Source organism: Hyperoodon ampullatus, assembly GCF_949752795.1.
Source record: "Hyperoodon ampullatus genome assembly, chromosome: 2".
NCBI classification, from domain to species: domain Eukaryota; kingdom Metazoa; phylum Chordata; class Mammalia; order Artiodactyla; family Ziphiidae; genus Hyperoodon; species Hyperoodon ampullatus.
In genome coordinates, this window is record NC_136915.1 from 51409700 (window position 1) to 51436799 (window position 27100).

Here is a 27100-nt window from a genome sequence, read left to right on the forward strand (position 1 = left end):
GGACATTTGGGTTGTTTCCAGTTGAGGTATTAATAATAAAGCTTCTGTGAACATTCATGTACAAATCTTTTTTATAAATATGTATTTCTATTTCTCTTGGGTTAATACCTAGGAATGAATTGCTGGGTCACAGTGTAGATACATGCTTTTGGAAAATGGTTCTACCATTTTACATTCCCACCAGGAAAACAGGGGAGGTCCTGGTGCTCCACATTATCTCCAGAATTCATGTCTCTTTTTTTTTTTTTTTTTTTTTTTGCGGTATGTGGGCCTCTCACTGCTGTGGCCTCTCCCATTGCGGAGCACAGGCTCTGGACGCTCAGGCTCAGCGGCCATGGCTCACGGGCCTAGCCGCTCCACGGCATGTGGGATCCTCCCAGACCAGGGCACGAACCTGTGTCCCCTGCATCGGCAAGTGGACTCTCAACCACTGCACCACCAGGGAAGCCCGAGGCTGATATTTTTAAGTATCTGAACGTGTATAAACAATAAAACAGGAGTTCTGGTTCTATATATTATGTAGCTGTGTTGAAAGTCACAAATTTTTCATCATGATAAAAACAAAATGAATTACAAGACATATCATAGAAAGACCTGCCACTAATATGTCTGAGTGTACCCCACTTCCTACTACCATTTTACTTCAACATATTGTCATCAAACATTTGATCAATAAATGAATAAAAAAATCCTCAAAAAGAGCAAATTCTTTTAGTGAAATGTTTGTCACATAAAAATTTTGAAAATAGAATTTATCATGCAAAATTGATAAAGTAGAGTTCTTCTGGTTAAAGATGTATGTATGTGTGCATATCTGTGTATATCTGTGTGGTTTATGTGCCTGTGTGTTGTGTTTACGCGTCTATGTATGGATGTGTTTGTTTATGTGTGCAGTGTATAAGTGGCTACGAGACTGTGTGTGTATGTATGTGTATTTGTGTGGCTTGTGTATCTGTATCTGTTTGACACTGTGTCTGTATATTTGTGTCTATATTTCTGTGCATTAAATTGTTATCTAATTTGCATTTGTGTGTGTCTATGTGTGTGTACTGTATGATATATTCGTGTGTCTATGTATATGTGTGCTCTTTGTATAATGTATATATGTCTGCATGTGTGTTTGTATAAATATGTATACGTGTTTATGTGTAAGTCTGTGGGAATGTCTGTGTGGCTATATGGGTGTATGTGTGTGCATGTGTGTGGCTGGGGGCAGCAAGACGGCAAAGTTACCACTATCCTATTCTGTACTTTGTGAAAATTAGGAAAATTTGCCCTCTCTCCTGGGGCAGAGCAGCCTTGCAGGCCCAGAGTTTAGCTGGCAGAGTGGGGGCGGGGTTTCAGCCCCCACCAGCCCCCTCATCTGGTGTCTTGAAGAAGAGAACAACCTGGCAGGGGAGGGGGGCATTGTGGAAAGCCTGGGAATCCATTCAGCCTCTTCTTTGCTGTGCAGGCACCTTCCGATAGGATCCAGTCTGAAAACTACCCAAACCAATGTTCTTTAATGGTTTCCAGATGCCATGATTCTCGAGAAGTGAATGGCAGTGGATACTGCACAGGCTCCAGGGGCCTCCTTTGATTCAGCCCCTGAGGCCTGGAGCATGTATGTCCTAACAGGCCGACTCCCACCCCTCCTTTGGCCTTGTCATCATCTCATGGCCCTGGACTCTCTTCTTCCACCTGTTCTCTCGTTGTAGAAAAACACTCATTGGAGTTTAGGGTTGCACATTGTTGTCATGGCTCATCACATAGTTTGCACTTTTGTTGAAATGACTCATGGCCAAGAGGTTGTGGGGTTGAAACTAGGCAGTGTTAGGGGAGAAAGATGAACGTGGTGTGGAACTGGTTAGGATGGTGAGGTTTGGGAACTGGGGAGTGGGTGAGCAGCTCACATATGGAAGACAAAGCTGGCGTTGCAGGGTGGAACCAGTGAGATTATTAGGACTTGCATTCATCTGAAGCCTTATATCCAACATGAGCATCTCTGCCCACTTTAGCTTCTCAGCAGAAGCTGCCTCTTCGTTTTGGCCTGTGGCGTCTTTTGGTAGATGACTTCCGGCAAGTTGCTCTGCCTTTGTGAGCCTTCATTCCTGCAGCAGGAATCCCTACTCCCTCAGGTGCATGGCTGGGAGGAATCACTGTGACACTGCATGTGGAAGTGCAGAGCCAGTGCCCAGTAAGTGTTAGCACAGTCTTTCCTTTCTCTTTGTACCCAAGACCCCCTCTTCTTCTCACCATGGGTTGCCCCTAGCACTTTCTCTGTGCTTTTAGTATAGCAGCCAGCTCTGGCCCAGCACTTAGCAAGTACTCAGTACATGTTTGTTGACTGAAGAGATGAAGGAAGGCAGCAGGCAGGCAGACAGAGGGCAAGTAATAAACTAAGTTGGAACATTTCCCCATCTTTGGAAATGAGCTACTGGCATCCTTTAGAGAAGAGAGTTGAATAAACTAATGATTTTGCATACAAAATATGGCTGTAGGTGGTGGCCAGGATGGGGAGCTTGGCAGCCTTTTTGGTCAGTGGTTTCCCCTTACTGACCATCTGTTGGGTCTCCAGTGAACTATTTCAGTTATTTTCCTCCTGAGAAGACAGTGTGGATTTGGAAGAGAGAGTGTATGCAGTGGCACCTGTTTCTGACAGAGGATCAAGTTTAAGGGAGGCTTAAAGGAGTCTAAGTTGAGAAAGAAGGAAAGGAAGAAAGACAGGAGAAAACAAGTTGGATTAGGAGCAAGGGACCCAGGAGGCAGGTAAAGGCTGTCACCGCCATAATTATGTGCCAATGATGTACCCACTATTACAGAACACTGTGCTAGTTGCCGAGATTATAAAGTAGAAGGCGTGGTTCTTACCCTCCAGAGGCTTTCTGATCTAGGGAATGGAACTGGGTAGAAGACTAAGAAGTGTGGAACACTTACTATCTGTTCAGCCCTGGGACACCTGTTTTAAGATCTATCTCAAGAAATAAATATTACTTTTCTCCAAGGAAACTACAGAGAGGTTAAGCAATGTTCTCCAGGTCACTCAGTAAACAAGTAGGAACTAGGAGAAGAACCCAGGTCTGTCTGCTCTTATGACTTCGTGATGCCCACAGGACTGTGAGCAAGGCCACCAGTACAGGCAAGTAAAAAGGAAAATGAAGTTTACAAAGTGTCCCAGGGCCAGTGCTGCATGAGTAATACATGATGATTGTTGCAGAAGCTTAGAATACGAGATGTCCTGAGGCCTCAGATAGAAGAGGGAACTTTGCCGAGAAAGTAGGCCCTCAACTAGACGCTGAAGGCAGACTATGAATCCAACAAGAGAAGGATGGTGGGGGAGGCTTTCCAGGTGGAAGGAGGCATAGTGTGTGCAAAGGTGGGAGCTGGGAGAATTCACACCCTCTGGGTTTGTGTTGTGCATTGTGGAGTACGGGAAAGAGCCCAGCCTGCTCCAAACTTACTAACAGTGCAGCCTTAGGCCAGTCACCTAATCTTCCTAAGCCTCAGTTTCCCTATCTGTACAATGGTTGTGATAGTAGTCACTTTACAAGGTTACTGAAGACCCTTAGGTCTTCAATGCATGTAATGCACCGGTTCCTCAGAATCACCCATCTCAGTTAGACCTCAGTCTAAATCACGTCCCCTCTCTAATAGGATCCTATGTCTCTTCCTACTTGCAACTGAATCCATATAGATATAGATATATTGATATATGCTTAACCTCTCTATACTTTATACACACACACACACACACACATATACCTGCATGCTTATTTACTGAATGTTTCGTGACTGTCAGTTCCACATCGACACGGACAATATCTGTTTTTCTCAACACCATCTCTTTATAGAACAGTAGGCACTCAATAAATCTTTGTTAAGTGAGTGAATATATAAATGTCTGAATGAATAAATGAATTCATGAGTAAATGAATAACCATACCTATTCCTGTGCCATGACTCTAAGAGTCTCGGGGAAAATAAGTCTTTTCTCTGGTGAGGGGCAAGTTGTTAATGTAGGAAAAGCATTCAGAGAATGCAGTCAGAGTAGCAGAAGGCCTCCACAGGTCACCAGGGAGAAGGCCAGGACTCCTGTCTGCCTCCTGGTGTTTCATGAAACAGTCTCTGAGCAGGAAGGAAGTGCTTGTTCAAACGTCCAGCTCAGCTGGTTCCAGGCTTTCACAACCTAGCTCTTTCTGTCTCGCTTAAGCCTGATGTGCTGCTTCACGGGTGTGACTTGTGACCTGTCTACTGGACAATGACTCTGCATGACCCCCACGCTGCCCGGCAGCGACCTTGAGTGGGCATCTAGACTTTCCAATAATTAAGTCTTTTAATCCAATGCAACACAATAACCCTTTATGTCAAGTTAAGGACGAGGAGTGGGGATAAACGGATTCACTAATAACTACTAGGCATCTGATACGTTCTAGGAGTTCCATGATAGAGGTAAGGACAGGGGGCTGAAGGATACAGAAGAGGCTATATGGCCCTGCCTAAGGTGAAGCAGTGAACACACAGTTGAATAACATTTATAGCTTTCAAAATATAGTCTGTATATCATCTCATCTCAGTCTCCCTGTAGCCATGGAAACTATGGAAATTAGGGATGATACTTGCATTATTTGCTCCTAACGTATAGGGAACTGAGGCACCTTGGGTTGGTTCAGGATATAGATCCTGTTTCAGGGCAGATATGAACTGAGTGCCCAGATCTCATGATTATCAGTTTAGGGATCTTTCTTTCTACTGGACCTCACCATCACACGCTGGACTTTATATTGGTCAACAGTGTGAGGGTGCCTGCAAAGTCACAATCCCCCTATCCTCTGTAATGTATTTCCAATGCACTTTTGTGATGGGACATCAGAATTTAATAAATCAGAGGTTGGCAAGCTAAGGCCCACTGGGGCACACTGGCCATTGTATGCTTTTGTAAAGTTGTATCGAAACACAGTCATAGCCTCTCGTTTACTTTTATCTATGATTGCTTTGCCCTACAAAGGCAGAGTTGAGTAGTTGCAACAGAAACTGTATGACTCACAAAGTCTAAAATATTTACTATTTGGTCCTTTATAGAAAAAGTTTACCACCGCCTAGAATAAATGAATAGAATGGAAGTAAATGGAAAAAAATAGATTCATTCATTCATAATAGGCATTTTCTTTCCATTTAAAAGAAAATGAGAATGGGCCACAAAATTACGCCTCTGTCACTTGGCTGGATGACACCGAACAAATCATTTATACTCTCTGGGTCTGTTTCTGCACCTATCACCTTATAGAGTTGCTGTAGGATTTCCGTGAGGTAAGGTATATGTATCAGTTATGATTAGGTTTGGCCCCATGGACAGAAAACACAAAATTAAAGTGTCTTGCACAAGAGAGCAGCTTCTTTCTTACAAGTAGAAGTGGGCAGTGGGTGTTCGTCTGGTGCTGCATGGTGTCGGAAACTTAAGCCCTTGCACCCTGGGGCTTAGCTGTGTGTAGCTTTCATTCCTGAAATCCTCTCATGGTCCAAGATGGCTGCTGGTGCTCCAGCCACTGTGCTGTTGCTGCTATTACCACTAATGATAGCATGATGATAAGAAGAAACAAACTTCAGATCAAATACAAAATGCCTAGTAACAGAGGTATCTATAAAGACCAGGAAGCAAATCCACATTAATTCAAGTTTAGCCAAGATGAGGCCTCCTGCCATAGTTCCTAAGACAACCAGCATATTTCATTTATTCTATTCCTGAGGGACAATTAGGAGGGTCTGGAAGCTGTCTTACATGTATTCAGCATCTAATACTTTACAAAATATTTCCATATTTGTTACCTCATTTACTCATCCCAATACTCTGGAAAGGTAAGATGAATAGGTCTTAATATTATCATTCCTGTTGTACATGATGATTCACACAGGTGCCAAGTAACCAGATCCTAGTACCTCCTACATTCCCAAAGCGTCCATGGTTAGATCTCTGGATATTTGTTGGAAATGAAGGTGAACAGTCATGGTGTAGAAGAAAGAAAATGACCCTGTACGGGAGCAAAACTTGCCACCCCAAAATGTCTCTTTGGCACGTGAACTATTTACAGCTGAAAACAATCAAGGCCCAAAAAGACTCAGGAAGAAACTCGGATGTCCTCTTTAGCTGCCTAAAGAATGTAGACAGAGGACCTCTTCCAGGAAGACAGCTATCATTGTACTATAGTGTGAACTAGGTATGGTAGACCGAGAGGAATCTAGGAAGGTTTTTTTGTTTGTTTTTTTTTAAATTCCTCTCTGTGTCCCACTGTCTTAGCACACACAGCAAACATTTGTTTACCAAACATTTGCTTTTCCATCTTCATGTAAACTGCCTTCCTCCCTTTAGAAGACGTAAACCAGTACCAACATCCTTTTTTTGTCTTTAGTGGAAGATGTCTTTACAGAGTTACTCAGTTTTGCTGGGTCTCTCCCATGTACACGTTATTAAACTTTCATCTGATTTTCTCCCGTTCATAATGTCAATTTAATTCTTAGACCAGCCAGAAGAACCTAGAAGGATAGAGGAAAATTTCTTCCTCCGGCATCCCCAAACCAGGGCCCCTAGCAGATGCAGCTAATCACGTGGCCTCAGACCCACTGAGCCACTATCCTCGCCTGTAAGACCAAGATGAGAGCATGTATTTGGGGTTGTTATGAGGATAGCAGAGTGACTATCACGCACATGGCCCATACTCCAGTTCTGTGAAATCAGTTATTACCGAGGCTTACCTCTCGTGACCAGTGTGTCCTTCGAAAATCACTTCCTTTTACTGCACCTCAGTCTCCTTTTCTAGGAAAATAAAGAGTTTAGACTTCTTAAACCATCTTCCAAATCTCAGTCCCATCAGCTTGGGAGCCTGCCTTTTTAATAGATATGGCTTATGTTTGAGCTCAGGTTGGAATCTTCCCTCCTGTTACTTACTGTGAGTCTCAAAACAAGCTAAAAAACGTTTCGGACTCTTCGCATCTGTAAACTATGGACAAATAGTACCTAGCTAACTTTAAAGGTAAGGATCATGAAGATTAAATGACATAGGTGTGTCCAGGACCCACCAGACTGTAACTTCCTTAGAGGCTGGGGTTCATATGTTTTGTACATTTACAAACTGTGACACCTTTTCAGAGGATTGTTCACAAAATTAGATGAGAACATTTTTGTAAAGTATCTCGGGAACACCTCACGCAAAGTAAGCATTCAATAAATATTATTATTATTAAATTCTTTATTTTAACACCTGTCTGCAAGAGTCTTGCTGTTCAGCGCATGGCTGAGAAGCGAAGTTACAGGATACACGTTGGACACGTACCCAGCAGCGGCTGAGGGGAGTTTGCGTGCGTGAGTTCTGCGAGAAGAGCCCCCAGAGGAGGAAACTCTCGGCCTGAGAGGACATAGCCCACTTCAGGCCTTTAAAAGCTCAAGAAGGGGCTTCCCTGGTGGCGCAGTGGTTCAGAGTCCGCCGGCCGACGCCAGGGATACGGGTTCATGCCCCGGTCCGGGAAGATCCCACATGCCGCGGAGCGGCTAGGCCTGTGAGCCATGGCTGCTGAACACGTGCGTCCGGAGCCTGTGCTCCGCAACGGGAGAGGCCACAACAGTGAGAGGCCCGCGTACCGCACACAAAAAAAAAAAAAAAAAAAAAAAAAAGCTCGGGGAGGCGGGAAGAAACGGGAAGAGGATGCATTCCACTCCAACCGGCAGGCGAGCGCCGCAGAAGGCCACGGCAGGGCGCAGGCGCAGGCCAATCCCGGGCCCCGTTCAAAGGGCCAATCGGGCCGAGTTTTACAGGGGCCTTGGCCGGCAGGGGCGGGGCCGCGCGGAGGGCGGGTCGGACCGCCCAACCGAGACTTGGTGCGGCTCCGCGCGGTTTTCGGCAGGGCCCCGCTAGCTAAAATGTAATTTCAGATTGGACAAGTAAGTGACCCTCCTCTCAGTCCCACGTGTGTATCAGGGGCTTTAGCAAAAGCTCAGGCTCGCAGCGCGCACGTTCTCCAACTCGAGAGCGCACCCGGGCCCAAGCCTCCCTTCCCTTTCCCGCAGTCGCTGCCTCCTCTTCCTCCTCTGGCCGCCTGAGTCTTAACGCCAACGCCAGCGGTGCGTTGGCCCCCGAGACGTTGTTGAATCCCCTGTGTCCACTCCTGGGTGAGGCGTACGGCCACTCAAGAGAAGGGTGGGCCTTTACTGCATCCCCAGCGCTGCTTAGGAGATGTCTGGAACCCGGGGTCCCCTGCCATCACTATCCAGTTAACTATGTTAATTTTCTCTCTCACCCCTTCCCACCGTATTTTAGGACATTTCCCCAGGCATTTTTGAACCTTTTAATTCCAATCTGGCTACCTAAGGCATTTTAAGGCCAGTGCTGCTTGTAGCTTTCAGCAGCTTGTGGTAATGTTTGAGGTGCAATTTAGTTTAGATGCTATAATGCTCTTTGGCTACAGTTATCCTGGGTAGGAAAGGCCTAGGAGTATCTTTCTATTTTTATTAATGTCCTTTCCTTTTAAGATGAACAAGATGCAAAATGGTGAATTTCCCTAATCATTGGCTATTTTCCACTAAAGCACTTCTCATGTCTTAACTAATTTCGTCTCTAAAGAGTCAAATCATTTCCAAGATAGGGAAGAGCAGTCATTATTAGGTTACTTTTAAAAATAGGATATCAGGAGGGAGAAAGTGATTATGCTTCTGAACTACAAATCAGTAAGAAAGAAGGCAAGCCTTCTCTTAGTTTGTAGCTGGTATATAGATGGTAGAATTCTGCTTTGTTTTGTTTTGCTTGCTTTTCTCCTCTTTCCTATGATCCACCGACTGTATATCCTGAAATTGTACTTTTTAAGTTGCCAGCTGGGTCTTCCAGCCTTTTGACTGCCTCCTGGTCTTCTGGGAATGTCCTGTTAATGAGGTCCTGTGGTTGGCTTTTGACTTGGTGGCCACTGGCCTGGCTCTTGGAGGGAGCCAGCCGAGGAGGGCCTCCTGGTGGGAGGCTCAGAGAACTCTTATTAAGGATGATTGAGGGAACAGAGAGGGTGAGAAGGGCCTGGAGATTGATTTTGAGGGGGAGGGAGGTTGGGAGCCTCCCTGCTGGATTTGGAAGTCAAAATATGTGTATTGGGAGAAAGGAATAACCCAGAGGGTGGAGATCTGTGTCTTTCTGGATGAAATTAAGAAGTTTACTGGGAGGAGACTGAGCCTTCTTCCAGGCTGTGTTAATTTTTACTGTGGGCCTTGTCTTTTCCTGGAATCTGGTTCTCTTTCCCTAACCTTTCACTTGGTTCAAATCACAGTCAATTACCAGCTGGTTCTGAAAACAGTTTGAGGTAGTGAATCTTGCCCTTAAGCTCACAGCCAGAGTGGGACCACCCCCCCCACCCAGAGTATTTGAAATAATTATTTTACCAGAATGTACTACATAGATTATTCAACCTCTTACCTGCCCATATTTTTATAAGGTGGAATTTAGAGTCAACCCAGCTGATGTAAGAGGCAGTCATCCAAACCAGCTCTTGTGTTCATTTGTTTGTTCACTAATTTGGGAATGTGTTCTTGGCCTGACATTGTGGTAGGCTCTGGGAAAGCAAGGATGAACAAGACTTGGTCTTTGCTTTCAAGCTTTCATCCAGTCTACTTCTGTGTAGTCTGGCAAGGGGAAATCACCAGAAAGGAGGTTCAGGAGAGTGAAAAGCCCAGATCAGGGAAGGTCAGGTGAATCAGTTTAAGGGAGTTTGAAATGCATCTCCAGAGCAAGCAGCAGCTATTGAAGTGACACTGTCAGATTTGTGTTTTAGAAAGTTAATTCTGGCTGCAGGGTGGAGAATGAATTGGAGTGGTGAAGACTGGAGAGAGGCTATTATAATGCAGGTGAGAGATGGGTTAGTGTAGTAGCTATGTGACTAGAGGAGAGAGATTAGAATAGAATGGTTAGGAATTAATTACTGATTGACTGTAGGGGATGAAGAAAGGATGTAGCAGTCAAGGTACCGCAGGAAAGAAAAGGCATTCCCCAGTAGGATATTTTTCAACAGCTTTATTGAGTTATACGTGACATACAGTAAACTGTACATATATAAAGTGTCTAATTTGAGAAGTTTCAGCGTGCGTATTTATCCATGAAACCATCATTACAATCAAGATAAAGAACATTTCTAATATCCCCAAAGATTGCTCATACCCCGTTCTAATCCCTCCAAGAACCAGTGAGTTGTTTCTGTCACTAAACTCTTTTAGGATTTTATCTGTGGGGTCATACAATATGTATCTTTTGTGTGTGGTGGCTTTTCCTTTAGCATAATCCTCTTGAGTTTATCCAGGTTATGTGTGCATACATAGTTTTTTTTTTTTTTTCCTGAGTACAACTATACCATATTTAGTTTATCCACTAACCCATTGATGGACATTTGGATTATTTGCTGCTTTTTAGCTACTACAAATAAAACTGGTATCCATATTTGTATAAATGTCTTTGTACGGCCTTCATTTCTATTAGTTAAATACTTAAAAGTGGAATGGCTAGTTCACATGGTAGGTGTATATTTAACTTGTTAAGAAACAGCCAAACTGTATTTCACAGTGATTCCAGTTGCTCCAACTGGTGTGATCACTCTTTTAAATTTTAGCTATTCTAATAATGTGGAATCCTCTCATGGGGTTCTATTGTGCACTTCCCTAATGACTAATAATTTCAAACTTCTTATCATGTTGCTTATTTCCCTGTATATGTTTCATATATCTTCTTGGCTGAAGTGTTTATTTGTTTTGTCCACTTTTTAAAAATGGGCTGTTTGCTTCCTTATTGACTTTCAAGAGTTTTTGTTTTTTTTTTTGTGGTACGCAGGCCTCTCACTGTTGTGGCCTCTCCCGTTGCGGAGCACAGGCTCCGGACGCGCAGGCTCAGCGGCCATGGCTCACGGGCCTAGCTGCTCCCCGGCATGTGAGATCTTCCCGGACCGGGGCACAAACCCATGTCCCCTGCATCGGCAGGCGGACTCTCAACCACTGTGCCACCAGGGAAGCACAAGAGGTTTTTATATGTATTCTCATTAATAAGTTCTTTATCACAGCTGTGATTTGCAAATATTTTATCCCATTTCGTGGCTTATATTTTCATTTTCTTATCAGTGTCTTTTGAAAAGCAGAGTTCTTAATTTTGCTGAAGTCTAATTTATCAATTTGTAATTTTGATAATGTCTATTTTATCAATTTATTCCTTTATGGATCATGGTTTTGGTATCTTAGAAATCATGCCTAGCCTGAGATCTCAAATATTTTCTCCTATTTTTCTTTTAAGAAGCTTTATTGTTTTTTATTTTACATTAAATCCGGGATCCATTTCATGTTAACCTGTAGGAGCAGATGTGGACGAAGTTTATTTTTTTCATATGGTATCAGTTGTTCCAGCACCATTTGCTAAAAAATCTATCCTTTCTCCATTGAATTGTCTTTGTACCTTTGATCAGAATCAATTTACCATGTGTATATGTGGGCCCATTTTTGGATATTTTATTTTGTTCCATTGATTTCTTTGTCTGTTTTAATGCTAGTACCACTTAGTTTTGATGACTATAGCTTTGTAATAAGTATTAAAGTCAGGTAGTATAAGTCCTTCAACTTTGTTCTTTTTAAAAGTTATATTGGTTATTCTGCATCTGTTACATTTCCATATCAATTTTATAGTCATTTTGTCAGATTCAAAATAAAGGCCTGTTTAGATTTGCATTGGAACTTCATTTAATTTATACATTAATTTGGGGAGAGAATTGACTTCTTAAATATTGAGTTTTCTGACCCATGGACACAGTATATCTGTTCATTTATTTAGGTCTTCCTTAATTTCTCTCAGCAGTGTTTTTTAGCTTTCAGTAGATGGGTCTTTGTCAGGTTATCTGTAGGTATTTCACATTTTTTGACACTATTGTAAACAGTATTGTCTTCTTAGATTTCAACTTTCAGTTGTTTGTTACTACTTGTATATTGATCATGTATCCTGCCATCTTGCTAACTGACTTATTAGTTCTAATAGCTTTTTTGTGGGTACCATCAGATTCTTTATGTGATCATGTTATCTGTGAATAAAGACAGTTTTACTTCTTTCTTTCAATGAGGATGTCTTTTATTTTTCTTGCTAGAGTGTGCTGGCTAGAATCTCCACTCAGTGTTGTGTAGAAGTGATGAGAGCAAATGTCTTGCCTTGTTCCTGAGCTTAGGGAAAAGCATTCATATCTTCACCATTATGATTTATGATGTTAGTTCTATATTTTTTGTAGAAGCTCTTTATCAGGTTTAGGAAGTTCCATTCTATTCCATCTTTGCTGAAAGGGTTTTTTCTTTTTTTCTTTTTTTTTTTTTAAATGAAGAATGGGTATTGTATTTTGTCAGTTGCTTTTTTCTGTAATGAGATCATCATTTTTCAAAGACTCTTAATATGATTAATTACATTCATTTTTTGGGGGGGGGGAATGTTAAATTAACTTTGTATTCCTGAGATAAATCCCATGTGGCCAGGACCTGTATTATCCTTTTTATATTTTGTTGGATTCTGTTCTATTTGCTAAAATTTTAAGAATATTTGCATCTGTGTTAATGATGGGTATTGATATAGTTTCTTTCCTTATATTTTAAGTTTTGTTATCAAGATAATTCTGGCCTCATAGAATAAACAGGAAAGTATTTCCTTCTTTTAAGTTTTCTGTAAGAATTTGTGTAGAATTGCCATTATTTCTTTTCTTAAATATCTAGTAGAATTCATCAGTGAAGCCATTTGGGCTTGGAGTTTTTTTATGGGGGAGAAGGAGAAGTCAACTGATTTAATAATATAGGACTATTCAGATTATCTCTTTCTCCTTGAGTGAAGTTTGATAGTTTGTGTATTTCAAGGAATTTGTACATATCATCTAAGTTGCTCATAATATCCCCTTATCATTTTAATATTTATAGAATCTGTTGTAATTTCATCTCATTCCTAAGACTGGTTATTTGTCTCTTTTCTCTTTATTTTCTTGATCATTCTGGCCAGAAATTTATTAATATTATTGATTGTCTCAAAGAGCCAGCTTTTGGTTTCATTTATTTTCTTTATTGTTTTCCTTTTCTTTTTTAACTTATTGACTTATGCTCTAAAATTTATTATTTCCTTTCTTCTGTTAACTTTGGGTTCCTCTTACTCATTTCTTTCTAATTTATTAAGGTGGAAATTAAGGTCATTTACTTGAAACTTTTCTAAGATGGGCATTTGATGCTGTAAAGTTCTAAGTATTGCTTCAGCTGCATCCCACAACTTTTGCTGTTTTTATTTTCATTCAGTGAATATACTTTCTAGTTGTTTTTAATGTCTTTTTGACCTATGGTTATATAGAAGTGTGTTAATTCAGTTTCCAAATATTTGAGGATGTTCCACATATCTAACTATTATTGACTTTTAATTCCACTGTAGTCACAGAGAGTACTTTGTATTACTTGAATCCTTTTAACTTTTTGAGACTTGTATCATGGCTCAGAATGTGGTCTGTCTTGGTAAATGTTCTGCGTACACTTGAAAAGAATGTGTAGTCTGCTCTTGTTGGGTAGAGTGCTTTTTACATGTCAATTAGGCAGCTTCATTGACTACTCTTAATGTTTTATATACTTGCTGATTTTCTGTCTATCTGTTCTACCAATTATTGAGTGACATACTTAATTCTCTCATGATAATTGTAGACATATGCATTTCTCCTTGCAGTTCTATCAGATTTTGCTTTATGTATTCTGATGCTCTGTTATTATGTGCATTAATATTTAGGATTTTTAGGTCATCTTGGTGAATCATCCCCTTTATTATTTCATAATTTCTGATGATATGTTTTGCTCTGATAGCTACTTAATCATTATTCCTGATAATATTTTTGCTTTAAAATCTACTTAGTGTTATATTAATACAGCAAACTTTAGCTTTCTTTTGATTGCTCTTTTATGGTATATCTTTTTCTTCCTTCTGCTTTTTAACCTATTTGTCTCCTTATATTTCGGGCTTCTTATAGGCAGCATATAGTTAGACTGGGTAACAAAGCAAGGCCTGACAATCTCTGCTTTTTAATTAGGGTGTTTAGACTATATATAATGTAATTCATATGCTTTGTTTTAAACATATCATCTTGCTTTTTTTTTTCCTATTTGTTCCATCTGTTTCTTGGTCTCTTTTCTCTCTTTTTTTGTCTTCTTTTAGATAAATTTTTTTAATTCCATTTTTCCCCCTTTATTGGCTAATTAGGCATATCCTTTTTTCAGATATTATTTTAGTGGTTGCTTTAAGGTTTATAGTGTACATCTCTAATTTATCAGAGTGAACTTTAAAGTGGTACTATACCACTTCATATGTAATATAAAACCGTATAACAATGTATTTTTAATTCTTGCCTCATAGCCTTTCTGCTACTGCTATTTCATGTTGTATATTTTACTTCCATATATGTTTTAAGCTCCACAATACATGGTTATTATTTTAGTTTTAAGCAACTGTCTTTTTAAGACATTCAAAAAATTTTTAGAAGTCTTTATATGTACCACATAGTTACCTTTATGCTCTTCCTTCCATTTTATGGATCCAGATTTCCATGTGATATTATTTTTCCCCACTTCTTGTGGTGCAGTTCTGCTGGTGGTGAATTTTGGTATGTCATTTTTGGTATGTCTGATAAAGTCTTTATTTCAGCTTTAGTTTTGAAAGATTTTTTCACAGCGTAAAGAATTCTAGATATAAAGTTTTTTTCTTTTAGTCCTTCAAAGATCTTACTCTACTGTCTCATAGCTTGCATTATTTCTGATAAGAAATCCATTGTCATTCTCATGTTTTTTTCTTCTTTTTTGCATAATCTGCCACCCCCCACCCTGACTGCTTTTAAGTTTTTCTCTTTATCATTGGTTTTGAACAATTTAATTATGATGTTTCTTGGTTTAGTTTTCTTTATATTTCTTGTGCTTGGGGTTCATTGATATTCTTGATTATATGGGTTTATAGTTTTCATCAGATTTGGAAAATTTGTGTCCATTATGTCTCATATATTTCTCCTGGTCACTTCTTTGTTCTCTCTTTCAGGTATTCCCATTTCACATATATTAGGCCACATGAAATTTTTCCACAGCTCACTGATGCTCTGTTTATTTTTTAAAAATCTTTTTTTCTCTGTTATATTTTAGATAGTTTCTATTACTGTGTCTTGAAGGTTACTAATCTTCTGTGTTATCTAATCTCATATAGTTAACTTTTCATCTCAAACATTTTAGTTTTCATTTCTAGAATTTCAACTTGAGCCTTTTTTGAAATCTTGCATGTGTGAACTTTTAAGTTCACTCTTTCCTTTAGCTTTTTGAACATATGAAATTTAGGTATGATAGCTGTTTTAATGTCTGTGTCTACTAGTTCTATCAAATGTGTCAATTCTAGGTCAGTGTCCATTGATTTTTCTCATTTTAGTAGTATTTTCCTGCTTCTTTGCATGCCTGGTAATTTTTGGTTGAATATCAGACATTATGTATTTTACCTTTTTCAGTGCTAGGTATTTTTGTATTTCTATAAATACACTTGAGCTTTGTTTTGGGGCATGAGTAAGTTATTTGGAAACAGTTCTATCCTTTTGAGTCTTGCTTTAAGCTCTGTTGAGTAGGGCTAATTCTTCTTCACTGCTGAGGTAAAACCCTTCTGTGTACTCTACCCCATGCCCTGTTAATTATGAGGTTTTCCACACTGGCTGGTATGAATAGGCACTATTCATGGCCCTGTGTGAAATCCACTGATTGTTCTCTGTGATCCTTTTGAGTGCTTCTGGCTCAGATAGTTTCCTCACATACATACAGTGATCGGTACTCTCCTGAATACTTCAGGAGCACATCCTCCTGTGCAGCTCTCTCCTGTCTTGTACTTTGCCCCAAGAATTCTAGCCTCCTTGTTCTACTTAGACCTCTAGCTCTGGCTCCTCAATTCGGGAAACTGCAGGGCTTGGTATGGATTTCCTCTTCTGTGTCCTCTGTCCCAGGCATTAAGCTTGAGCAGTTTTAGGATACCTCATTTTTTCCCCATCCCTTTGAGATTACTGTAGTTTTTTGCCTGATGTCCAGTGTCCCGAGAACCTTTGTTTCCTATATTCATTATTTTAGTTGTTTTAGGTGGGAAGATAAATATGGTGCCTGTTACTCCATCTTGGCTAGAAGTGGAGGTCCTCAACTGGAATTTTTGAAGAAAATTTTAAAAGGGACTATTTGAGGTTGTGAGGAAGGGATTTATATAGGACCCTGGAGGTCCTATAACCCCTTCATCAACTTAAGTTATTTAGAAAGTTCTTAACAACATGGATGACAAAATGAAGCAGAATTCATACAGCAGGTACATATGCGGTGCTGTGTGTGTGGGCTGGGTTTAGGCAGAGTGGAAAAATAAAGTAGAAATCATTCAGGCTAAATGTATGTGTTGCCAGTCCCTTGGGCAATCTGGATTTTGGTCTGAGTTACACTGAAATCTGTTGCAGACCAGGCTGAGAGCTGAGTATCTTGAATTCTGCTACACTGGCCATGGGATGAAGAGATTAGGAAAGGACTCAGTTACTGATCAGCTATGGGGGATGAAAGTTGAGAAGGCAAATTATAAAATCAAGCATGATTTATATACACCAAACTCAATGTAGTTTACCAGATTCTGGGATTGTAGAATTATGTGGCCAACTTTGATGTTAGAGTGTGGCTATTGTTCGGCTGTTTTAAATCATCATGTGACATAGTGGACAGAGCATGGGGTTGAAGACCTTCTCTGTTTTTTACTGACTCTGTGACATTGGGCAAGTGACCTAAATGCACAGAACCTTAGTTACCCCATCTCTGGGTTGTGAACCCTCCAAAGTTGTTGGGAGGATCAGCAAAACTGTCTACTAAGTCACTAGTACCAGTCCTGGAAGAGAGTAAATGCTCACGCAAAATCTGTTGATCCAAGACGAGGGTTGGCGCAAAATATGAGTTTGAGAAACATTGCGATTCATTGAAGATACATATTGACAGGACATATTAATAGATAACACTAATTTCTAGGGACCTATTAAAGGAAGAGTAGGGTATTTGAAGAGGGCTACCTCAAAGCCCACCTTCAAAGGCACTTTGTGAAGACACCCCAGCTCCCCTTCCCTTTTCTCCTGAACAGGTTGTTCTGATGTTAGTGTCCGAGATTGGGTATTGGGCTGGATGGGCTACTGATTTGTCCCAACATGTGTTGCATCTGGGGGGCCTCCAGCAAGGTAGAGAAGACCTGCTGTGTGCTCACGGTGGGCTACTAGCCCAGCTTCCCTCATCTCCACACAGCATCATGTGGGAACATGGGTATCTGAAGATCATTCTTGTTAAATGTACCAAGTGCCCCGTATCCCTTCTTCCCCCCTCTTTATTTTAGGAAAAGCCACGGCATGGAGGGGCAGTTATAGGAACTAAAAGTGTAGAGCAAAGAGGAAAGAAAACTCAGGAGGTCGTGAGAGTCAGCTTAAAACGTTTGAAGGGATAGCTCACCCAAAGGAGGTCAGGTGGTTTGGCTGATCCTGTGGGATAAAAATGAGGACTAGAGGGTGGAAGCCATATAAATCAGAATTCAACTCAGTACGAGGATCTTTCTTATTATTATAGTACTAGCTGCGTATTGTGAACATTCAAACAGCACGGAGAGGGGAAGTTAAAAATTGCCCTTCAAGCTTCCACCGCATTTCTTTTCCCTAGATGTCACTGCAGTAAGCAGGCTTTTGCATATTCTTCCTGAAGTTTTGTATGTTAGGTCCTTATACAATACAGTGGTTCTCAAACTTTAGCATCTGTCAGGGTAGCCTGACAGATGTGAGCCGCACTCCCCAGAGTTTCTGAATCAGTAGATCTGGGCTGGAGCCTGAGAATTTGCATTTCTAACATGTTCCCTGGTGATGCTGTTGCTGCTTCTCTGGAGATCACAGTTTGAGAAACACTGTTGCTTTTCCTCTTTACAGAGTTAATACAAATGCGTTCATACTGTGGTGTCTAAGAACTTGCTTTTTAACTTAATAACATATAGTTAGCAATTTTCTTTAGCTTTTCATTGTTTTTAACAGCTGCTTCTGTATCCGTTTTAGCAATTCCCCTATAAATATTGAATTTGTTTCCAGGGTTTTTGTGAGTGTGCCCTTGCCTTTAAAAAAAAAAAAGTTGAAATGGACATTTTTGTATACATCTTTTAGATGAGCCAATCTTAAATTCTTAGAAGTTCAACTCTTGGGTAAAAGGGTAGATTTTGAAAACAGAAAGGAGGTTGAACCAATTATTCTCCCGCTAAAAGTGTCTGAAACTGCCTTTTTCCCCAAACTCTTGCCAAAGATGGGTACTAGCATTTTCATTTTCTGCCCATTTTTTAAGGTGTACGATTATATATCAGTATTGTTTTGATTTGCATTTCCCTCCATTATTTGTGAGGCTAAAGGTTGACATGTATGCATTGTATGTCTTTTTCTATGAACTGCAAGTTTTTATTTCCTGCATCCCAAGGAGGAGAGAACAGTATGAACAGAGGCACCAAACCTTCATTTGAGGGATTGCTAGTAGCTTTGTAGAGTTGGAGCCTCAGGAGTTGCAGTCAGGGAGGAGGCAGGGAGGTAAGGTGAGAGGCTTAGGCAGAGCCGTAGCTCTGAGGGCCTTGTGGGCCAAAGAAAGAACTTGGGCCTTACTCTGGGCAGAGGCAGTACTGCTGGTGTTTAAGCTTACGGTGTAGCTCTTGGCAATCTTAACAGGGCGTGCTTCTGGAGGGGCAAGCTGTCCAATAATCTTCCAGTAACTCATTCTTTAGGCCTTTCACCCTGGGCCTTGAAGCCACCTGGCCATTCTTGATAAACAGGTAAACACAAGACTAGACCACAGGCCTCAGCCAGCCTCAGGCTGGGCGCTGTCTTCAAGGGAGGAGTTTTGCAAGATGGTGCAGGGACTGAATTTTGTTGCTCTACCTAATACTGTACTGCCCCGAGCCCTTCCTGAATTTACCGACATCTGACAGCAGTCATCAAGGTTGGTGGGCTCTTCTGTTGTTTTTATTTGAGTGACTTTCTGTGAAAAGCTGTGGATTTGGGCCAATATGCTAATGATAATGACATTGCTTTGAAGGTCTGATTAGTTCTGTAGAGTATCATTTTATAGTTAATTATGTCGACAAATCAACAGCAGCCTCTTGGAGAAGAAAGTGACAGAGGGAGAGAAACTACATATATATTTAACAAATTGTTCAGACTCCAAGAGAGGTAGGAATTCATGTATTACAAAGAAGAGTCCACTTAACAATAAAAAATCACTAAGTTTGCCTGTAATTTTCCCTGTTATGTGCATAGCTTTGTAATTGGCTTATGGGGTTAAACTATAATAACTTTGCATTTAGAATCAGGACACCAGCCCCGGCTCTCTCTGTGTCTGTTCTGCCACTTTTCTGCTTCCAGGGTCCTGGCATGAGAGTAAGAGGCCATCAGATTCAGGCTTTGGCTTTTAGTGAACTCAGGCTGTGCATTGGGTTTGTGAAAGACAGACCCCATCTTTCTTCTCCCCTCCGTGCATGTGTCTGCGGGAATGGGGCTCTGGGTCAAGGAGGATGATTGACCTGGGAAGGGGTGCAGTGCTTTACACACAAGAGAGGCTTGCTGATGGTGCTTCTAGAACTCTCCAGGGATGGAGAGTTTTTAGAGGCTTTTTATTTCAAAAGGTATTTGACTATTTTATACATTAATAATTTCTCCCTCCCTCACAGCCCAGGAATTCCCCTATTACTGCATGACACACGCTGTGCTTGTCTCCAGGTAGAAGGAAGTAGGGGGCAGAACATTCTCAGTTAATATCTAACGTTTCTCACAGTAGCATTTATAGTGACATAGGTGGTTGTTATTAATCAGAGCATGGACGGGGCGTTTCTGATGGTTGAGTGTCTGAGAAGTTTTCACAGGATGAACAGACTTGTAATTGTGTTCTGAGTGTGTCCAGGATGAAAGCAGCTTGGTTAGGGAAGGAAAGCCAAGTCATTTCAGGGATGGATAAGAGTTCTGCTCTGGCTTAGACAAACCTGAATTTGAGTACAGCCTTCTTCCTCTCTAGGCGTCGTGACCATCCGCTGGGTATCGCTCCTCTCAGGATTTGAGTGTCCTCCCCTGTAAATGGGGGAAGGGTGGGTGTCATAAATGTGGGCCACCCTCTCCCTTTCTCTGCAAAGAGAATAGCTTGGTAGGGCTATTAAAGGGCTTGGAAGGCATTTTAACAAGTCAGGAGCTGCTTTATTGGCTCACAAGTATTGAAGAGAAGAGAGCGTAAGCAAGGTTTTATGGAAGAGGACATGGGAGACTCTAATTTGCTTTGAGGCGATGTTTGTTGTTGGAGTTTGGGGATGTCATTTGATGCGTCAGATTTTCCATCCATGATTTTGTTAGGGCCTATACTGTGCATTTAGCCTCAGCATGGTTGGGGTTTGTGTTTTCTTTGTGTCAGCTGTTGTGCTGTTGCCTGTGTGGCTCTTGGAGGGTGGTGGGTTTTGGCCACCATCCAGGACTGCCTCAGAGTTGATCCCTGTGGCTGCCACATTGTGAGGCAGGCATGAGGATTTGGTGAGTTTTGCCTTTTCTGCCTGTTGGAATCCATCTTTGAATTTAAAAGGACAGCCAGCCGTTCTTCTGTCTGATTTAATACCATATCCCTCCTCCAGTCACCTCGTATTTGTCTTTAAAAAATGGGCTCAGGGCTTCCCTGGTGACGTAGTGGTTGAGAGTCCGCCTGCCGGTGCAGGGGACACGAGTTCGTGCCCCGGTCCGGGAAGATCCCACATGCCGCGGAGCGGCTGGGCCCGTGAGCCATGGCCGCCGCGCCTGCGCGTCCGGAGCCTGTGCTCCGCAGCGGGAGAGGCCACAGCGGTTAGAGGCCCGCGTACCGCAAAAAAAAAAAAAAAAAAAAAAAAAAAAGGACTCAGTCCAAAGCATGAAGATCCTCAACATCCTGAAAAATACTGGGTTTCTGATCCAATGATTGGAATGGTGATGAAAACAATAAACTGGTACTTCTTTTTACCAACTAACGTCTCTGTATTCTGCAGAGAAAGGTGGAGTTGGAATAAGATGCTTGGCTTCAAGAGTATAGCTAAGATTCTGATGGCAATCTGGAGCCACCTTACTGCCATGTGTAATATTACCAGGTGCATTAGGTTGAGATTGAAGTACATCAACAAGGCATAACTTGAGGCATCACCATTTGACTTTCAAAAATCAGCTTCTTACATTAAATTGTCAGCTCTTTAAAATCAGAAATGATGTATTTTTCAGCTTACTATTCCTAGTATCCTGGCACAGAAAAAGCACTTAACATTTGTTTACTGGAATTTGAGCTGTTCGACATGGTGAGAATACCTAGGTATAGATCATGCATATTAAGTAATTGCAGATGTCCAGAGGTGATTTGATGGTGAAAAGGGAAGGTGGGCACATGTTAATAGTCCTAATAGTTGCTGCCATTTACTGAGCATGTACCATATATCAGGCACTGTGCTGGGCACTTCAGTTATAGAATCCTAGTTAATTGTTCAAAGAATACAGTGAGATTGGAGCTGCAGGATACAGCCTTTCACTTTCAGAGAAGTACCTGTCAAGAAGCTGTACATTTTCTCCCATGTGTATTTTTGGTAAAGCCAGTGGAGAACCAGATATTATTGACAGATTAGCGCTTTCCTTCCCATCCCGAACTTTCTCTCCATCTTAGAGCATGTGCACGTTGTTTAAAGTGGTATTTAGTTCCTTCTGTCAAGGAGACTAAAGTTGACCAGTGACCAAAGTTGACCAGTGTACTCACTGCTTATCTTTTTCCTCCCAAACCTCCCAACCCCCTGATTGCAATATAACTAAAAAAAAAAAAAAAATTGTGTGGGTCTCGTGTACTTGAGCTCCCAGCCAAGACCAAAGATCAAAGTCAAGAGAGGATATTGAGCTCCCTCCCAGGTCCCTGGGACGCTGTATTTGCAGACACTGTTTCCAAGTCAGTCCTGGAGGAGTAGCCCTTTAAGAAATAGGACTGCAGGTAAGCTCATCCACTTTGTAGCCTTGTAGTCTTAGGAAACAATGTTACTGGTCTTTGATCACTTAGGGGAAGAGAAGGAGGAAAATACAAGAGAACAATCCGCAAAGGTTGGTTTTCAGCACTGGTGTTTGAGCATGACCCCTTAGAATCTCTGGCATAGTTGTGCAGAGAACAGCCTCCCGTGTCTGTGACCCTCTCCTTTTCTCACGCTGCCTTTGAGCAGCTTGCATGTTTGTTAAAGAATCAGCCATGAAGCCTGTGGTTTTCTGTGGCACATTTCTAATAATATTTGTAAAGGCTATTATTTAATGAATCGCATAAATATTTATCATAAGAGCAGTCTTTTGATCGTGAACAGGGGCTAAAAGCCACTCCAGTCTGCGCTGGGGACTTGGCTGGGAGGCTGTTTCTGCCCTTCGGAGCCTCCTGTAGACTGAAAAGTTAGGTAAGGCTCGGGACGTGTGTGCAGCCAGCTTGAATTTCTCCCTGTAGCTTTTCTTTCTCTTGGCCTTCACAATCTATGTCCTTATTTCTCTGTCTGACCAGCCTCCCTATATTCCCTATTAGTTGTTTTTCTTTTTAGAGAATTTATCTTTGACTGAAATGAATGAACTGGAACTAATGTTCTGACTCTCATCATTCATCCATTGGGCTCTGGAGCCATACCGTCCTGGCCTGGAGCCCCAGCTCCTCTGGTTTTGTGCTCTATGACGTTAAATAGCTTTATTGCTGAGAACCTCAATCCCCTAAACTGGAAAAGGGGCTCATCGTGCCAGCCACACGGGGTTGTTACAAAGGTGAAGTGAAATCACAAGATCAGGTGGGCAGTTTGCAGAGCAGAGCTTAATAAATGCTAGTTGTTGCTGCCTTTGTTGTTGATATTGATATTGAAGAAGTTTTTGAAGGATTTGGTTTTCACTTTTAGGTTGGTGTGTAGAAAGAGCCCTAAACCTGCCTTAAGAGGCCAGGGTTCAAATGCAGGTGCTGCTGTTGTTTACTGTTTGTGGTACTCAGGGCAAATTTCCCCATCCCACCAAGGTATAAAATGGTGATAGGGTTACCAGCTTGACTGGGTTTCAGTCAGAAGATAATGAACAAATGTATAAAAGTGCCAGGCGTGCGGGAGGATCCTAATCCTTTTTTAAAAAAAACAAATTGGAAAAGGGAATCATGTTTTCCATTTTGCATTTACTTTATTTCTTGAGGCCAAGAGGGACTGGAATACAGTTTGGAGTCTAGGACACAGCAGAGAGTACCTATGACCCAGGAACAAAGGGCACAGAAAGGGGAGACAAGGAATCTGAGTTGCAGAAACTCCTCTGGCAGAGTTTTTATAACTCACAGGGTTGAGTTTCAGGGAAGCTGCCTAAGGGCTTGAACTTCTTTGTTTCCCTTCTTTCAGGGTCCAGGTGTGGAAACAATCATAAAGAGATCACTTAAAACTATAGTAATGGGAAGCATGGTGAACTTGAAATATTTAATTAGGATCTATTTCTTACAAAAACATGAACTGGGAGGTCTGTGCAAACAGTGCAGGGAGGGTAAGATGCCCTTGTTCCCATGGGTTTGACTCTCTTCCCAACTGATGTCTCAGTTAAATGGTCTAGAAACGGGTAGTTTGCCAGAGAGAGGACACCTGGTGTTGAGGAAGGGTCAGTCTCTGAAGGTGGGCAGCCTGAGTTCTGAGTTAGCCAGTTGTAGACAGAGTAGGCAGGAATACCTAGCAGAACCCTTGGCAGATGGGCATTTACTAAATGGAGGGTATCAGGCAGTATATCATCCTGAGAATGGTTAGGGATTTGAGAGCCAGAGGGAATGAGATTGCTCTCAACTCCATCACTTGCGAGTTATATGACATACTGGAGCAAGTTATTAACTAGTCTAGGACTCGTTTTCCTCATCAGTAAAATGGGGATAATAACAGTACTTATCTTCAGGGGTCGATGTCAGGATAAAAAGTGGATTAAGAATGTAAGCAAGCTGCTTAGCAAAGCATCGGATACATAGTAAATTTGTACCTTTTATTATTTCCCTAAAGATAGGTTTTAAAGGTGTCCACTGAGTCTCAGAGACTTGGTGAGTTCGTGCTATGTGCCAGGCACTGGGCTGGCACTGGGGATACAGCTGTGGTCCAGGCAGCACTGGAGTTAATGTCTAATGGCAAAGCTCCACTCTCCATACAAGTGTGTGTGGCGGGGGTTGGGGGGGGAGTGGTTCTCCCAAAGGATGGGCTCTTTCCTGTTTAGCCAAGAGATGGGTCCAAAACCCAGAGCTGGGGGAAGCCCTGAGTCAGCTGCAGAGTGGAAATCTGCCTCTTTGGATTTTATTGGAAGTAAATCAGGAAGTCTGGGTAGTGGGTGGTAAGATGAGGAATTCTTTGTAGAGGAAGACAGTCAAAAGTGAGGGAGCCAGGCCTGAGGAGCTGGGCCAGCCCCCTGGGGGACTCTTTTGTCACTGGCGCTGGCAGGAGTACAGAGAAGCCTGGATGATGGCTGGCCAGGTCTGTGTAATCCAGAATGTTTGTATCGATTCTTCATTTCCTGTGTTTTTCCCCTTGTTTCTCCCTCCAGTGTTTAGAATAATCTTGGAAAGTTCTAGCCAAGGATAGAGAGTTGTTGGCTTGTCAGGATCCGTATTGGGGAGCAGCATCCCTGGGCCCTTCCAAGTGGTGACAGGGGGAAGCTAAGAGAAGGAACCCCGAGTACAGCAAGAGGATGTGTATGTGGTCAGTTCCGGGAGATGGAACAGTGAGCCCGGTGAGACTTCCTCCTCCTTGCAGTTAAAGAAACCGAGGAAGATCTGAGCCATGGCACTGTCCTATTTTGTCCTTCACTGTATCCTCAGCTCTTAGCAGGGTGCCTGGTGCCTGGCACAATCTGCATTTCTTTGAATATCAGTCATTGATTGCAAGATGCATCATTATTTCATATACCACTAAGAAGGAAAGAACACGCTACTGATTAGTTGTAAGATGCCATTGAGTGCCGAGTCACTAATTTTGAAGAAGCTAAATGTGAAAAAAATGAGTGTCTTCGAATTAATAAAATGTAGTTGTAAGCATCCAATAAATATTTGTTAATTGGATGGATGAAGCATACAGAGATTAGAATCAAGGAAAAACACTAGTGCAGATAAGTACAAACCTAGGAATCCAAACTATTAAAGCATTAAAGCACGAACCTGTTCATCCTTGTTTTCTGTGGATTCACTGATTTAGGTGTTCATTCCGTAAACATGTACTGAAAACCAGTTATGTACCAGACACTGTACTGGTTTGGGGATATAGAAACTGTAGGAGCTGGGGATCCAGAAATCAATCAGTTCCTTTCTTCAGGTTCAGGCCAGTAAGGGAGACGGACACAGAAACAAAAAATTCACAGTCAGAGTGGTCTTCAAAAAGTTTGCAAAGAAAGTAGGGGCACAGTACTCTGGTGGCAGCAGGGCATGGAGAGAGGCAAGGCAGTCTTTCCTGAAGAGGTGGTGGTTTAGCTGGATCTTGAAATGGAAGTCAGCAGGTACACAAGAGAGGAAGAAAGTAGCAAGGGAAGAGAAGCACGAGGGGAGAGAGTCCTGTAGCAGTACGGTACAGCTGCGGTCCTGCGAGGGGTTCAGGATGTCTGGAGCTTGGTGTGAGAATGGGCAGGACTGAGGTGGATGTGGCCGGACAGCAGGCAGAGGGCAGCTCCTGGAGGGCCTGGGATGCCGTGCAGAGGGCCTCAGCCAGTGGTTTTCAGCCATCCTGAGTCCTGAGGAAGGACCCAGCAGAGCGATTGCTGGGGGGAGGGTAGAGGGCCAGGCAAGGGTGATCTTTGCTTCAAACAGAGCAGCTCTGCTTTGATCTGTTTTATTTCAATTCTTCCGAGTAATGGCTTGAAGGAAAGATATCCCTTTTGGATGCCTGAAGGAATGCATGGTTTGAAAACTGGTGCCACTGGTCATACGGGCGAGGAGATGAGAAGGCACTTAGGCTGGAGCCTGAGAGTTGTTCTCTGAAGCTCAGACGGAGGTAGCACATGTTCTTAACTACAGATTCCCCATTGGCCTCTACACCTGCCTGTGAACCAAAGGGGGCCACACACCTTTGGGAAATCTTCGTGATCAAGTCAGGAGCTATCACTTGTAATGAAGCTGTTTCTGACTGGGATAAATATCCAGGAAGCTGTAATGGAACATCTGCTGGCTGACTTCATTTTAGAATTCCCAGGTGTGACCTTGCCAAGGAAACATTACCTTTTTTAAGTGGAAGGGTGCAGAACGCTGCTGCGGTTGAAATTAGACTCTGGGCGCTGAGGCTGCCCCGAGCTCACCTGGGGAGTTGTAGCATGTTCACCAGCATGGGTATCTTGGGGGCTTGTTCTTATTCTTTAAAAGGCCAATCTGGAAAATGAAAGCCTCTGTGAGATGTCTGTGTCATGGGGGCTAATCTGACCAGAGGGACTCAGAGCCGCAGTGAAGGCCAAGGAATTCCTGAGTGTTCTCTGGTCAGATTTCCTTGTAACTCACAAGGGGTCTGTAAAGAAAACAGATTGTTTAACAAGTTCCTGATCCTGTCTCCCTCGAGGCTCCTTCCCAATTCCCAGTCACTTCCTGACACGGCTGCAGTGTATTTGCCTCTTCTCTAAACCTGTATCGCAAGCTGCTAAGAAGGAAAGGAAGGGACATGAGACAGATGTGGGACTTTGGGTCCAGGCTGCTCTTGAGTGGTGCTGGCTAAATCTCTTAACTTCTCAGAGACCTATTTGCCCATCAGTATAAAATGCATCAATGTGCATTTACTGTTCTTAAGTGTGTGGACCTAGCATTAAGAGAAAAGTTACATATCTCTTGGCATCTCATCTTAGTCACCTGTCAAATAGATTTTTAACTATACTCACCTTCAGGGGCAGAGGGGAATTGGATGAAGGCAGTCAAAAGGTACAAACTTCTGGTTATAAGATAACTAAATACTAGTAATACAATGTGCAACGTGATAAATAGAATGAACACTGCTGTATTTATATATGAAAGTTAAGAGAGTAAATCCTAAGATATCTCATCACACAAATTTGTTTTTCTGTTTCT

At 42.1% G+C, this 27100-nt stretch overlaps 1 protein-coding gene across 1 annotated transcript in view; it reads left to right on the forward strand.

Annotated features, from left to right (window-relative positions):
• The first annotated feature begins 7799 nt into the window (after window positions 1–7799).
• FGGY (FGGY carbohydrate kinase domain containing) overlaps window positions 7800–27100 on the forward strand; it is a 424082-nt gene continuing 404781 nt past the window's right edge. The window contains exon 1 of the mRNA XM_079698487.1: window positions 7800–7909. The gene's annotated coding sequence lies outside the window, so the exon portion shown is untranslated. The remainder of the gene's footprint in view (window positions 7910–27100) is intronic.